The sequence below is a fragment of the Artemia sp. Qi Xiang Cuo genome, chromosome 18, assembly GCF_049724085.1.
Source record: "Artemia sp. Qi Xiang Cuo chromosome 18, ASM4972408v1, whole genome shotgun sequence".
Taxonomy (NCBI): Eukaryota; Metazoa; Arthropoda; class Branchiopoda; order Anostraca; family Artemiidae; genus Artemia; species Artemia sp. Qi Xiang Cuo.
In genome coordinates this window covers 3,807,964-3,822,687 of record NC_142811.1, presented here as the reverse complement: position 1 = coordinate 3,822,687, position 14,724 = coordinate 3,807,964, and the positions used below count along the sequence as shown (strand labels likewise).

General features: G+C 37.7%; 1 protein-coding gene across 3 annotated transcripts in view; it reads right to left on the bottom strand.

Moving 5' to 3' along the window:
- The window catches only part of LOC148941131 (uncharacterized), a 169,471-nt gene that overhangs the window by 51,410 nt on the left and 103,337 nt on the right, over positions 1-14,724 (bottom strand). The window lies entirely within an intron of this gene.

Here is a 14,724-nt window from a genome sequence, read left to right as displayed (position 1 = left end):
TGTTCTTCTTCTTCTTCTCACTCCTTTGAATTCTATTCACAGACTAATAAAACTATATCAAAAAAACCCGTTCCTTATATTCCCACCGCCGCTAATATGTAAGCACGTCTCTGATTGGCTGAGAAGGGAGATGTATCCGACTCGTTGATTGGCTGAGAAGGAAACACGTGATCTAACTGTTTCCGGGAAAGTCATAACATTTGGCAAATTCTTGTTTTTCCATTCTCAGTGAGAAAACCATATAACAGACATGAATTGCTGTTGACATCCATAAATGTGACAAAGCCCCTGTTTTTCAAATTCTCACTGACAAAAACCATTAAACATCCATGAAAACAGACATATATGTGAGAAAATTCATGTTTTTCAAATTCTCACTGACAAAAACCATAAAACATCCATAATTTGATGTTGACATCCGAGAAAAACATCAAATAAATCGAACAACACACATATCCATCCATGAAAACAACCATAAATGTGACAAAATTCATGGTTTTTCAAGTGAGAAAATTCCTGTTTTTTCATTCTCACTGAGAAAACCATAAACCACGTGGTAATCGTCGGAGTATAAGACCCCTCTCTACTGAGGGTGTCACCCTCAAGTGCCCTGGTTTAAGAAAAAAATACATTGTACCCACATCGCTCTTAATTATAAAAATATCAAGCCTTCCAATCACTTTCGACTATTGAAAAGGGCGCTGGCCCTTTCAATTTCCAATCGAATGAGCCCTTTTTGAGTTTCTAAGTCAATGCTTTCTATAAACACCTTATATGCCCCCAGGGCATAAATTACAACCCTTGCCCTGAGGGCTGTGACGGGGTTGTCATCCTCAAAGACCTAATTTCCAAAACTTTCAACTACGTTGAACAAAAATGGCTATCTTACAATTTTGATTGGATGTGTTTGGCGAAATGGTGGGCGTGAGAGGGCGTTAGTTGCTCTCCAATCACTTTCGACTATTAAAAAGGCACTAGCCCTTTCAATTCCCCAATCGAATGAATCCTTTCAAAGTTTCTACAACAACGCTTTCTATAAAAACCTTATATGCTCCCAGGACATAACTTAAAACCCGTGCCCTGAGGGCTGGGGTGGGGGTTTGTCATGCTCAAAAACACAATTTCCGGACTTTTTAACTACTTCGAATAAAATGTGCTATCACAAAATATTGATTGGATATGTTTGGGGAAATGGTGGGTGTGAGAGGGGTTTTAGTTATCCTCCAGTCACTTTCGACTATTAAAAAGGGCACAAACCCTTCTAATTTCCAATCGACTGAGCCATTTTTGAAGTTTCTACAACACCACCATCTATTTATATGCTCCCAGGGCATAACTTACAACCCTTGTCCTGAGGGCTCTAAGATCCTCAAAGACCCAATTTCTAAAACTTTTAACAACGTTGAACAAAATGGCTATCTAAAATTTTGATTGGATGTGTTTGGGGAAAAGGTCAGTGTGAGAGGGGGGTTAGTTGCCCTCCAATCACTTTCGACTATTAAAAAAGGCACAAGCCTTTTCAATTTCCAATCGAATGAGCCCTTTTCGGAGTTTCTACAACAACGCTTTCAGTAAAAACAATATATGTCTTCAATGAATTGCTTGCAACCTTTACCCTGAGTCCTGTCTGAGGATTGTAATCCTTAAGGATATAAATTCCGGGACTTTCAACTACTTTGAACAAAATGGCTATCTAAAAATTTTGTTGGATGTGTCTGGATATATGGTGGGCGTGGAAGGGCTGTTAGTTGCCTTCCAATCACTTTCGACTACTAAAAAGAGCACTAGCCATTTCAATTTCCAATCAAGTGAGCCCTTTTTGAAGTTTCTACGACGACACTTACTATAAAAACCATATATGCAACCAAGGCATAGCTTACAGTCCTTGCCCTGAGGGCTGGGGGGGGGGTCATTCTCAAAGACATAATTCCTAGTTTTGTAAACTACACCGAACAAGATTGCTAACTCAAAATTTTGATTGGATGTGTTCGGGGAAATGGTAGGCGTGGAAGGGGTGTTATTTGCCTTCCAATCACTGTTGACTATTTAAAAGGGCACTAGCCATTCCAATTTCCAATCAAATGAGGCCTTTTCGAAGTTTCTAAGACAACTCCTTCGATACGAAATACCCTGGTATGGAAAAAAAAAATTAATACGAAGTCCCCCAGAAATGTTTGGGGGAATGGTGGGCGTGAGGGGGGGGGGGTAGTTGCCTTCTAATTACTTTCGACTATTAAAAGGGCCCTAGCCCTTTGAATTTCCAATCGAATGAACCCTTCTCCAAGTTTTTACGACAACGTTTTTAATGAAAACGTTTCAACGTTTTTTTTTGGTGCTTAACAAGTTCTCTTCTAGGATCTTTATTGTTATTGATGTTTGTGTTATGTTTTTATTTGAATAAATTCAATTGAATTGAATGAATACCATATGTGCCCCCAGGACACAAATTACAACCCTTGCCCTGAAGACTGGGGGGGGGGGAATTATCCTGCACAAAGGTGTAATTTTCAAACCTTTCAACTACGTTGAACAAAATGGCTATCTCAAAATTTTGACTGGATGTGCTTGGGGAAATTTTGGGCGTGGAAGGGGTGTTAGTTGCCTTCCAGTCACTCCAATATCCAACCGAATGAGCCCTTTTTGAAATTTCTACGACAACTCCTTCAATACGAAGTGCCCTGGTCTAAAAGAAATAATAATAAATAATACACTGGGCCAACATCGTTGTTTACTAAGGCAGCGCGATTGCGCTGCCTATGATTTCTGATCGTTTTGCAAATGATGCTGGGAAATCATGCTTCCCTCCTTGAAAAATTCCCTCCCCCCACAAAAGATTCCTAAAAGGAAAGATCCTCCCAATTAAAAAACCCCCTCACCCGGAAAATACCATTGGACAATTCCATCCTCACTGAAAATCCTCCAGGAAAGTTTCTCGCGGACGATTTCGCCTGAATAATTCTCCTTAACATACTTTCATTTGAAAAGACTTTAATTCCTGATAGTTTCTCAAATCATGTTTAAAAGCCCATCAGTTGAAGTTTTTTCTGAAAATCCCCCCTCCCCCAGTTGAAAGTGACTCCCACAGAAAAATCATCCATGGAGGATTTCTCCCGGGGAAAATCCCCCTGCCATGGAAAAATCATCCAGACAATTCCAAAACCTGCTTTAAATTTCACCCGGGACATCTCCATATTTTAAATTTAGTCAGTAAAGAAAAAGTAAGACAAATAAAAAGAATTTCGTATAGGAATTCTGGCAAATTCCGCCAGTGTAATATTTCCCCTGGAAAACTCACCCCTGGAAACTTCCTTCCCCACTGGAAATTCTCACCGTGAAAAAGTCCTCCCAAGCAGAAATCCCCCCCCCCCCGACACACAACAAATGTCTGTATACTTCCCAATAACAAATAATACACTTAAATAATGGGTAAGTTTCTTAACTTACAGCCCTTTCCCCCGGGGCTTTGGGGGGGGGGGGGTCATGCTATCTCCACAGGCATGGTCATTGGACCTTCCAACTATATTGAACAAGATGACTATCTCAAAATTTTATCTGATAACTTTTGGAAAAGAAGGGGAGTGCAGGGTGGGGGGGGGGGGTAAGTACCCTCCAATCTTTATGATCACTTAAAATGGGCACTAGAACTTTTAGTTTTCGATCCAATGAGCCCTTTTCCGATCTTCTAGGATCACTGGTTTGATGCGACCATCCATGAGAAAATAAACAAAACCAAAAAAAAAAAAAAAACAGCAAATAAACACGCAACAGTGATCTTTCTTGTGGCAAAAAAAAATGCAAAATTCCACATTTTTATATATAGGAGATTAAAATCTCTACAGCAGGATCCTCTAACATGCTGAATCCGATGGTGGGGTTTTCACGTGTTTCCTCACTTTTTCAAAAATTGGGCAAATTTTCTCAGGTTCGTACCTTTTGGTGGGTAGTATTACACATAGTAAATTTTATATATTTCCAGTCAGTATATAAGTTTGATTCTTTTGATGCATCTATTTTTATCAAAACTCTGTTTTTTAAAGCTTCAGTTACTATTGAGGCGAGACATTCCTTACTTACAGTTTGTTACAAGTTCGTTACAGTTACAGTTACGTTACAATTCGTTACTGTTCGTTATTAAATAACAAAAAAAAAAAATTTTCCACTGAAAGGAAGGAGCAAGATTAAAACTCAAAACGAACAGAAATCATTACGTATACAAAGGGGGTTGCCCTCTCCTCAAGACCTTGCTCTTTACGCTTAAAGTTTTTTAGTACTTTTAAAAAAGCGTCTTATTGTTCTAATTAAACGGCCCTTGCGTTTCAGAAGTTAAAGAATTGGAACAAAATTCAAACTTTAGCGTTAATAGCGAGGTGTTGAGGAGGGGTCCCCTTTATATACGTAATAATTTCTGTTCGTTTTAAGTTTTGATGTTGCTCCTTACTTTCAATTGAAAAAACTTGTTTTTTCCAATTTAATTTCTGAACTTTTTTAAACAAGGCCAGGAAATCTCGCCGAACTTCCACGCGAAAACCCCCTCCCCGAGGGTATATCTCATAGAAAGTCCAATGCCGGTGAAAAGTATACCTCGGACCGGTCTTCTTAGTCAACCCGCACACATACCTGTCAAGGAAAAGAGAACATAAGACGCATAAAAATAATTTTGTCTAAAAATTCTAAATAATACTTTGAGTGTATAATTTCCCCGAAAAGTTCACTCCCTGGAAACTTCCCTTCCCATGGAAAATTTCCCCATGGAAAAAACATGGTGATTTCGAAAAATAGTCTGAAAACCCTTAAAAATGGCGTCACATCGAAATAAAAAGTGCGACATTGGAATCAGCATGGTCCAAAACCTTTTGTAGGATAATTACAGTCCCCCACCATGAACACCAAGGAAAATGACTTTTTTGCATGTGTAGCACTGATGGGATGGCTAGAGCATCATAGAGAGATGTGCAATAGATCATTCGAAAGAAAATTAAAATTGTAAGCGCCCTTTTTAAGTGACCAAAAAGATTGGAGGACAACTAGCCCCCCTCCCTACCGGCTCCTTCCTCCCATAGTCGTTCTATAAAAATTTTGAGATAGCCAATTTGTTTAACATAGTTCAAAGGTCCAATATATATGGTTTTGATGATGATATGGCACTCCATAGTCCCTGGGGATGGGCTTTATGTGGTATCGGGCATATCGATATCGCGCGTATTGGTATCGGGTGTATTGGTATCGCATATATCGTAACGGGAATATCGGTATCGGTATCCGTTGTTGTTTTGTTTTTCCAGTCATTTTCTAGGTTCATTTTTTAAAGCATGTCCCGGCAAGGTATCATCGTTGCAGCGGCAGCTGCAACCTAGTAAAGAGCGAACCACAGCCCATAGTAACCAAAAGTTAAAAAACGCGCTTTGAAAAAAAAAACTACCTAATGAAAAAAATTCCCATCTGAAACTGACTCAGGAACGTTAACTAACGTTATTTGGTTCGTCTTAAAAGTAAAAGTTATTGTGAAAACACATTTATAGTGATTTTGAAAAAAAACCTTAATCCCCTCAAAAATGGCGCCAGATCAAAATGGAAAGCGTAGCATTTGAATCAGCATGGTCAAAAGCTTTGTACAGGGGAGTTACAGTCCCCCTCCCTGAACAACAAGGAAAGTCACTTTTTTGTATCGGTAGCACTGATCTGTCTCCTGTCTTTTTTTGTTTTTGTTTTCAACAGATCTAGCGGGCCACCAGAACATCATAGAGAGACTCTTAATGGCTCAGTCAAAAGCTATTTCTAATATCTACGTGGTTTTAATAAATTCTGCCATCTGTAAGTGCCATATGGCACTAAAATGGCAATAAATTTCTACGTCTTCTCTAAAATATCTACGTCTTTCGTATAAATTCCACCATCATCCAGTTCAAATGGCACTAAAAACGGCGCTTTTGGTGTCGTGTCTCAAGTGGAAAAACTGCACTGTAAAAAAAAATTGATTTCCAACAAAAGGTTTTGCTCGAATTCAAACAAGTCACAAAAAATATCCAATTTTTCTGCTGGAATTCTGACTTGCTTGTTGAATTCCAACAAATTATTGAAATTATTAAGATTTATGTATTTTTAGTAGAAAAAATGTAATTTTCACCGTAAATAGGTTATATCAATCAGCACGGTTTGAACTTCAACAGAAGTTTCTTGAATATCATTTTAAATTTAACTATGACCATTGAAAGTAATATGTTCAGTATAAGTTCAATTCAAATATTTGAATTAAAGCAGAAAAATGGGAATGCTAATTGAATTTTGAATATAAAAAAATAATTATAAAAATAAGAAGATATATTTTTACTTTGAAATAAGTTGAGCTTTCTTGTCTGCAAAATGAACACGCAGAAATTTATGTACAAAAACTATCTTTTGGCTTTTACAATCGCTTTTTTAATACATTTTTTGTGAGTTTCTGTAGGTAGAAAAGTTCTTAAGATGCAACCCTAATCTTAGCAGTACTGACGGTGAAAATATATTGCTTTCTGAATTCAATTTTTTCTAATTAATAACGAAAATCCCTTTGAGGGAACAACTTATGTTTTTGCGATAGTAGAATGGCCCCTATTGATACAGAACGAACCACGTGGTTTATGGTCCTAATATGGGCATATAGTCCCTAGGGGAGATGGATTTCTGAGAAATTGATTGCGTAATCAAAGTGTGTCAACAACAACAACAACGACCTTGACATTCGCTGAGAGCGTGCACTTACAACAACAACAACATCGACCTTGGAACACCTGTGCTGTCGACCTCAATTCACCTATCGTGAATCAATAATTCCCCTTAGAAACAACAAATTAATTGCCCCTTTCTTGACAGATCAATCAACCAATGACATCATCTGTCAGACTTTAAAAATTTTCGCATAGAAACGATTCTCCAGGAATAGATCCAAGTTATTAATGTCTTTGCCTTGGAAACAACTCTTTTGGTCGAACTCCAAAGGATATTAATAGCCAAAGGCCATGGAAACAATTCTCCAAGAAACATCTTAGCGATGAATTGTTTTAGTGCGGGAATCAGGTTTCTTATTAATTTGAAATGCATTAGCGCAGAGATGCCAAAAACAAAAGGAACAAGCTGAATTACGTTTAGGGATTATTTGGGCGAAACTGTTTTAGACAGGTTATGGAACTATTTCGGCGAAACAGTTAGAGACATTTTAAAAGATGATTTTTGAAGAGATTTTAGAAGAGAATTTAATGGTGAAACTCTGTGGTCGTTATAATACACAAGTTTCATTTGAACAGTGTTGTGAGGTCCTCTAACCCAACCCCAAAGGGTTCCAATCCTCCTACCCCAACCCCAAAGGGTTCCGATCCCCCACCACAACCCCGAAGGAAGCCCCCGGTACTCAAAGGTCCCCCAAGCTCCAATAGAGCCCCAGCCCCCCAAACGCCCTCCTCAGACCCTCAAAGGCCCCCCAAGCTCTCAAAGGGCCCCCGGCGCCCCCCAAGGCCCACCCAGACCCCCAAAGGCCATCCCCGGGCCCCCCAAAGGCCCACAGAGCTCCCAAAGAACCAACGGGGTCACAATGGCCCTCCACCGGTCCCCAAATGTCCTCCAGGCCCCCAACGGTCCCCCCGGACCCCCAAAGGCCCGCCCAGTGCCTCAAAGGACCTCCCTGTGCCCCCAAAGGCCCTCCCCCGGCCCCCAAAGGTCCCCCGGACCAGAGAAGCGCTTCCGGGATGCACCTTTGGCCAGGAAAGTACCTCAGGATGTGCTACAGGGATGCGCCACGGTTCAGAAAAGTGCCACGGGGGATGCGCGACAGGGAGGCCCTGCAGGAAAGCGCCGCAGGATGCGCCACAGGATGCGCCGCAGGGATGCGCCGCAAAAAAAAAAGTAAACTAAAAAGTAAAAATTTCGAAATGTTATCCCCCACCCGCCCTCCTCAGACCCCCACAGGCCCTCCCCAGGTCCGCCAACGTCCCCCGGGATCCCACTGGGCCAACTGCCCCCCAACGGTCCCCCTGGCCCCCAAAGGGCCTCCCCCCGTCCCCATACCTGCTCACACAAACGTACACACACACAAAAACTTACACACACACAAAAAAACTTACACACACACACGAAAACTTACACACACACACCAAAAATAACACACACACTCAAAAACTTACACACACACACACACAAAAACTTACACACACACACACACACACAAAAACTTACACATGCACACGAAAAATTACATGCACACAAAAACTTACATGCACACAAAAACTGACACACAGACACACACAAAACTTACACACACACACACACAAAAAACTGACACACACTCACACTAGAAAAATAAAACACACACGCAAAATCATACACACACAAAAAAACTTACAAACACACACACACACACACAAAAAAACTTACACATGAACACAAAAAAAACTCACACACACACGCACAAAAACTTGCACACACACACACACTCACAAAACATACACACACACACACCAAAACAAACACACACACACCAAAAATAACACACACACAAACTAAAACACACAAACACACAAAAAAAAAATAAAAAAATTAAAAAAAAAAAAAAAAAAAAAAAAAAAATTAAATTAAAAAAAAAACAAACACACAACCACACAAACAAAACTTACACACACAAACACACTAAAACTCACAAACACACACGCCAAAACTTACAAACACACAAAAACTTACACACACACACACACAAACAAAAACTTACAAATGAAAACAAAAAAACTAACAAAAACAATCAAAAAAACTTACACACACACACACACTCACAAAACTTACACACACACACACTAAAACTTACACACACACGCCAAAACTTACACACATACACACAAACATAAACTTACACACACACACAAAAACTTACACATGCACACGAAAACTTACATTCACACAAAAACTTACATTAACACAAAAACTTACACACACACACACACGCAAAACTTACATACACACACACACACACTAAAACTCACATACACATGCCAAAACTTACACACACACAAAAACTTACACACACACACACACATACACAAAAACTAACACAAGAACACAAAAAAAATAACACACACACTCAAACAAACTTACAAACAAACACAAAAAAAAAAAAAAAAAGCAAAAAAAATAAAAAGTAAACAAAATCGCACAAAAAAACAAAAAACAAAATAACAAAAACACACCCAACCAAAAAATAACACACACCCACACAAACAAAATATTCCTTTATTAAATCTTCAATACGGCTAATAATTTAGAATTCATACACATCTTCAACTAGCTAAGGGTTAGTGTTTTAAATATGAGCCATTCTATTGCGAAAACACACAAAAGTTAGAAAAAATACAAAATATTCCTTTATTACCTCTGCAATACGGGTAAAAATGAAGAATTCATACACATTTTCAACTAGCTACGGGTAAGTGTTTTAAATATGAGCCATTCTGTTGCGAAAACACACAAAAGATAGAAAAAATACAAAATGTCCCTATATTACCTCTAAAAAACGGATAAAAATCAAGAATTCATACACATTTTCAACTAGCTAAGGATAAGTGTTTTAAATATGAGCCATTCTGTTGCGAAAACACACAAAAGTTAGAAAAAATCCAAAATAATCCTTTATTACCTCTGCAATACGGCTAAAAATTAAGAATTCATACACATTTCAACTAGATAAGTGTGAGTGTTTTAAATATGGACCATTCTGTTGCAAAAACTTACAAAAGTTAGAAAAAATACAATATAATCCAGTATGACATGTGCAATTTGGCTAAAATGAAGAATTCATACAAAATTTCAACTAGCTAAAGGGTAAATGATTTAAATATGAGCCATTATATTGATTCAACACAAATACGTGAGTAAATTTGATACCTGGTCCCATATGATCTCTTCATGTCTTCTAAAACTGAAGGTGTCATTCACTATTTATACGATCTAAAGGATAAATGTTTTGAATATGAACCATTCTATAACGAAAACACACAAACGTTTAAATGAATGCAGAATCTTTTTTTATTACATATGCAATAGGTCTAAAAATGAAGAATTCATTCACATTTTCAAATTGCTAAGGGTAAATTTTTTAAATCTGAGTCATTCTATTGAGAAAACACACAAAAGTTAGAAAAAATGCAAAATATTCCTTTATTACCTCTACAAAACAGCTAAAAATGAAGAATTCATACACATTTTCAACTAGCTAAAGGTAAGTGTTTTAAATATGTGCGATTCTATTACGAAAACACACAAAAGTTAGAAAAAATGCAAAATATTCCTTTATTACCTCTGCAAAATGGCTAAAAATGTAGAATTCATACATATTTTCAACTAGCTAAGGGTAAGTGCTTTAAATATGAACCATTCTATTGCGAAAACACACAAAAGTTAGAAAAAATACAAAATATTCCTTTATTACCTCTGCAAAATGGCTAAAAATGAAGAATTCATTCACATTTTCAACTAGCTATGGGTAAGTGTTTTAAATATGAACCATTCTGTTGTGAAAACACACAAAAGTTAGAAAAAATACAAAATATTCCTTTATTAGCTTTGCAATATGTATATAAAGGTAGAATTCATAACCCTGGTAAACTCTCTAAAGTTTAAATATGGATTATATGGGGAATTCTATTAAATAACAAAAAAATTCTTAGAAGAAATGAAAAGTGTTTCTATATTACCTCTGTAATACGGGTAAAAATGAAAAATTTGTACACATTTTCAACTAGCTAAAGGTAAATTGTTTAAATATGAGCCATTCTATTGCGAAAACACACAAAAGTTATAAAAAAATAAAAAATATTCCTTTATTACCTCTGCAATACGGCTAAAAATGAAGAATTCATACACATTTTCAACTAGCTAAGGGTAAGTGTTTTAAATATGAGCCATTCTGTTGCGAAAACACACAAAAGTTAGAAAAAATACAAAATATTCCTTTATTACCTCTGCAATACGGGTAAAAATGAAGAATTCATACACATTTTGAACTAGCTAAGGGTAAGTGTTGTAAATATTAGCCATTCTGTTGCGAAAACACACAAAATTTATAAAAAATGCAAAATGTTACTTTATTACATCTGCAATACTGGTAAAAATGAAGAATTAATACACATTTTCAACTAGCTAAGGGTAAATGTTTTAAATATGATCCATTCTATTGCGTAAACACACAAAAGTTAGAAAAAAATACAAATATTCCTTTATTACCTCTGAAAAACGGCTAAAAATGAAGAATTCATACACATTTTCAACTAGCTAAGGGTAAGTGTTTTAAATATGAGCCATTCTATTGCGAAAACACACAAAAGTTAGAAAAAATGCAAAATGTTCCTTTATTATCTCTGCAATAGGGCTAAAAATTAAGAATTCATACACATTTTCAACTAGCTAAGGGTAAGTGTTTTAAATATGAGCAATTCTGTTGAGAAAACACACAAAAGTTAGAAAAAATACAAAATATTCCTTTATTACCTCTGCAAAACGGCTAAAAATGAAGAATTCATACACATTTTCAACTAGCTAAGGGTAAGTGTTTTAAATATGAACCATTCTGTTGCGAAAACACACAAAAGTAAAAAAAAATACAAAATATTCCTTTATTACCTCTGCAAGACGGCTAAAAATGAAGAATTCATACATATTTTCAACTAGCTAAGGGTAAGTGTTTTAAATATGAGCCATTCTGTTGCGAAAACACACAAAAGTTAGAAAAAATACAAAATATTCCTTTATTACCTCTGCAAAATGGCTAAAAATGAAGAATTCATACACATTTTCAACTAGCTAAGGGTAAGTGTTTTAAATATGAGCCATTCTGTTGCGAAAACACACAAAAGTTAGAAAAAATACAACCTGACCCCCCTAATTGAAGGATATGAATTAGAACCATGGGAATGTAAATTCATCGTATTTTGCATTTCCCACAAGAGGACACTTTTCGAGTAAAAGTAAAGAGCTACCAGACTAAACCAAAGATATGATGAAATAATAACGAATAATTGTTCAAACTTAAATTTTATGTATTACGGGAATAGTTTATTTTCGAACCATTATATCTACCAAAGGTTCAATACCTGAGTTAAACTAAGAGGTTTCAATTTCAGGAAAAAATACATCATATTTTGCTTATTTTCGTTGGAAAACACACTGAAAAGACATATTATTGAACTCACATCAAACATTGCCGGGCTTGCATTTGAAGAACCTTCCATTATTTTCTATCTTGTCCTCTATTTCAGCATATACTGACTTTTAAAGCTTTTCAACGCTCTTAAATATACTAACATAACGTTTATTTATTTACGAAATTGTGAAAACTGTTGATTTAGAACAATAATTACTTTTCTATATATCAATTAACACTCACTAGAATTGCCACTTTTCACTCACGGAGAATGGTTTCAAAACAATACTTCTTACATCGCATAGGCTAATTATGTCAAACGAAACATCTTCAACGCAGATTAATTAATTGTTACATTCGATTTTGTTTTGGACATTGGAGAGCATCAAAGGGAAGTGAGAATTTCTGTAAAACTATCAAAGATTGATTAGGTGTATGGTTAGGGTAGGTTAGATTATGTTAGGTTAGGTTAATTTAGGGTAGACTAGCTTAGCCTACGTACGAGAAAGAAAAGTTCTTAGGTGTGGAGCTCCCCCACCGCCTCAACCATCTCTCTTGAAATCCCTTGAATTAGATTAGAGACAGACAAAAAGTTAGGTGTATGGTTAGGTTAGATTAGATTAAGTTAGGTTAATTTAGGTTAGACTAGCTTAGCCTACGTAGCCCCCCCTCCCCCACCGCCTCCACCATCGCTCTTGAAATCCCGTGAATTAGGTAAGAGACAGACAAAAAGTTAGGTGGATGGTTAGGTTAGGTTAGATTATGTTAGGGTAGGTTAATTAACGGCAGCCTCTTTTGTTAAGGTTTTTTTATTTTGGGGGTGCTCCCGCCCCCCTAAACAAAAAGTTAGGTTTTTTGGTAGGGTATGGTATATTATTTTAGGTTAGGTTAATTTAGGTTAGACTAGCTTAGCCTACGTACGGGCCCCCCCCCCCCCCCCGGGGCCCCGGTGACGGAAAGCCTACCACGGGTGGGACCCCCACCACCAAGGTTAGGTTACCTAACATTTCACGGTGTGCCCCCCCCCCACCCCCGGGGCCACGGGACCGAAAGCCTGACACGGGTAGGACCCTCACCACCAAGGTCAGTTTAGGTTAGATTAGGTTAAGTTACCTAACATTTCTAGGTTAACTTACATCAGGTTAAGTGGCGCGCCACTTAACCTGATGTAAGTCTAACCTACATAAGGCTAAGCTAACTTAACCTAGGCTAAGCTAGTCTAACCTAAATTAACCTAACCTAACATAATCTAACCTACACTAACCATACACCTAACTTTTTGTTGTGGGGGGCGGGATCCCCCCCCCCCAAAAAAAAAAACCTTAACAAAAGAGGCTGCCGTTAATTAACCTAACCTAACATACTCTAACCTAACCTAACCAAACACCGAACTTTTTGTCTGTCTCTAACCTAATTCAAGGGATTTCAAGAGCGATGGTTGAGGCGGTGGGGGAGGGGGGCTTCGGAGGCTAAGCTAGTCTAACCTAAATTAACCTAACATAATCTAACCTAACCTAACCATACACCTAACTTTTTGTCTGTCTCTAACCTAATTCAAGGGATTTCAAGAGCGATGGTTGAGGCGGTGGGGGAGTTCCACACCTAAGAACTTTTCTTTCTCGTACTTAGGCTAAGCTAGTCTACCCTAAATTAACCTAACCTAACATAATATAACCTATCCTAACCATACACCTAATCAATCTTTGATAGTTTTACAGAAATTCTCACGTCCCTTTTATGATCTCCAATGTCCAAAACAAAATCGAACGTAACAATTAATTAATCTGCGTTGAAGATGTTTCGTTTGACATATTTAGCCTATGCGATGTAAGAAGTATTGTTTTGAAACCATTCTCCGCGAGTGAAAAGTGGCAATTCTAGTGAGTGTTAATTGATATATAGAAAGGTAATTATTGTTCTAAGTCAACAGTTTGCACAATTTCGTAAATAAATAACCGTTAGGTTAGTATATTTAAGAGCGTTGAAAAGCTTTAAAAGTCAGTATATGCTGAAATAGAGGACAAGATAGAAAATAATGGAAGGTTCTTCAAATGCAAGCCCGGCAATGTTTGATGTGACATAATCAGGTTAAGTGGCGCGCCACTTAACCTGATGTAAGTTAACCTAGAAATGTTAGGTAACTTAACCTAATCTAACCTAACCTGACCTTGGGGGTGAGGGTCCTACCCGTGTCAGGCTTTCGGTCCCGTGGCCCCAGGGTTGGGGGGGGGGTCACCTTGAAATGTGAGGTAACCTAACCTTGGTGGGGGGGGTCCAACCCAGGGTAGGATGTCCGTCCCCGGCGCCCCCGGGGGGGGGGGGGGGGCGGACGTAGGCTAACCACGGCGAATCTAAAATTAACCTAAACTAAACTAATCTAACCTAACCTAACCATACAACACAAAGTTTTTTGAGGGGGGCGGGAGCCCCCCCTCCAAAAAAAAAAAAAACCTTAACAAAAGAGGCTGCCGTTAATTAACCTAACCTAACATAATCTAACCTAACCTAACCATACACCTAACTTTTTGTCTTTCTCTATCCTAATTCAAGGGATTTCAAGAGCGATGGTT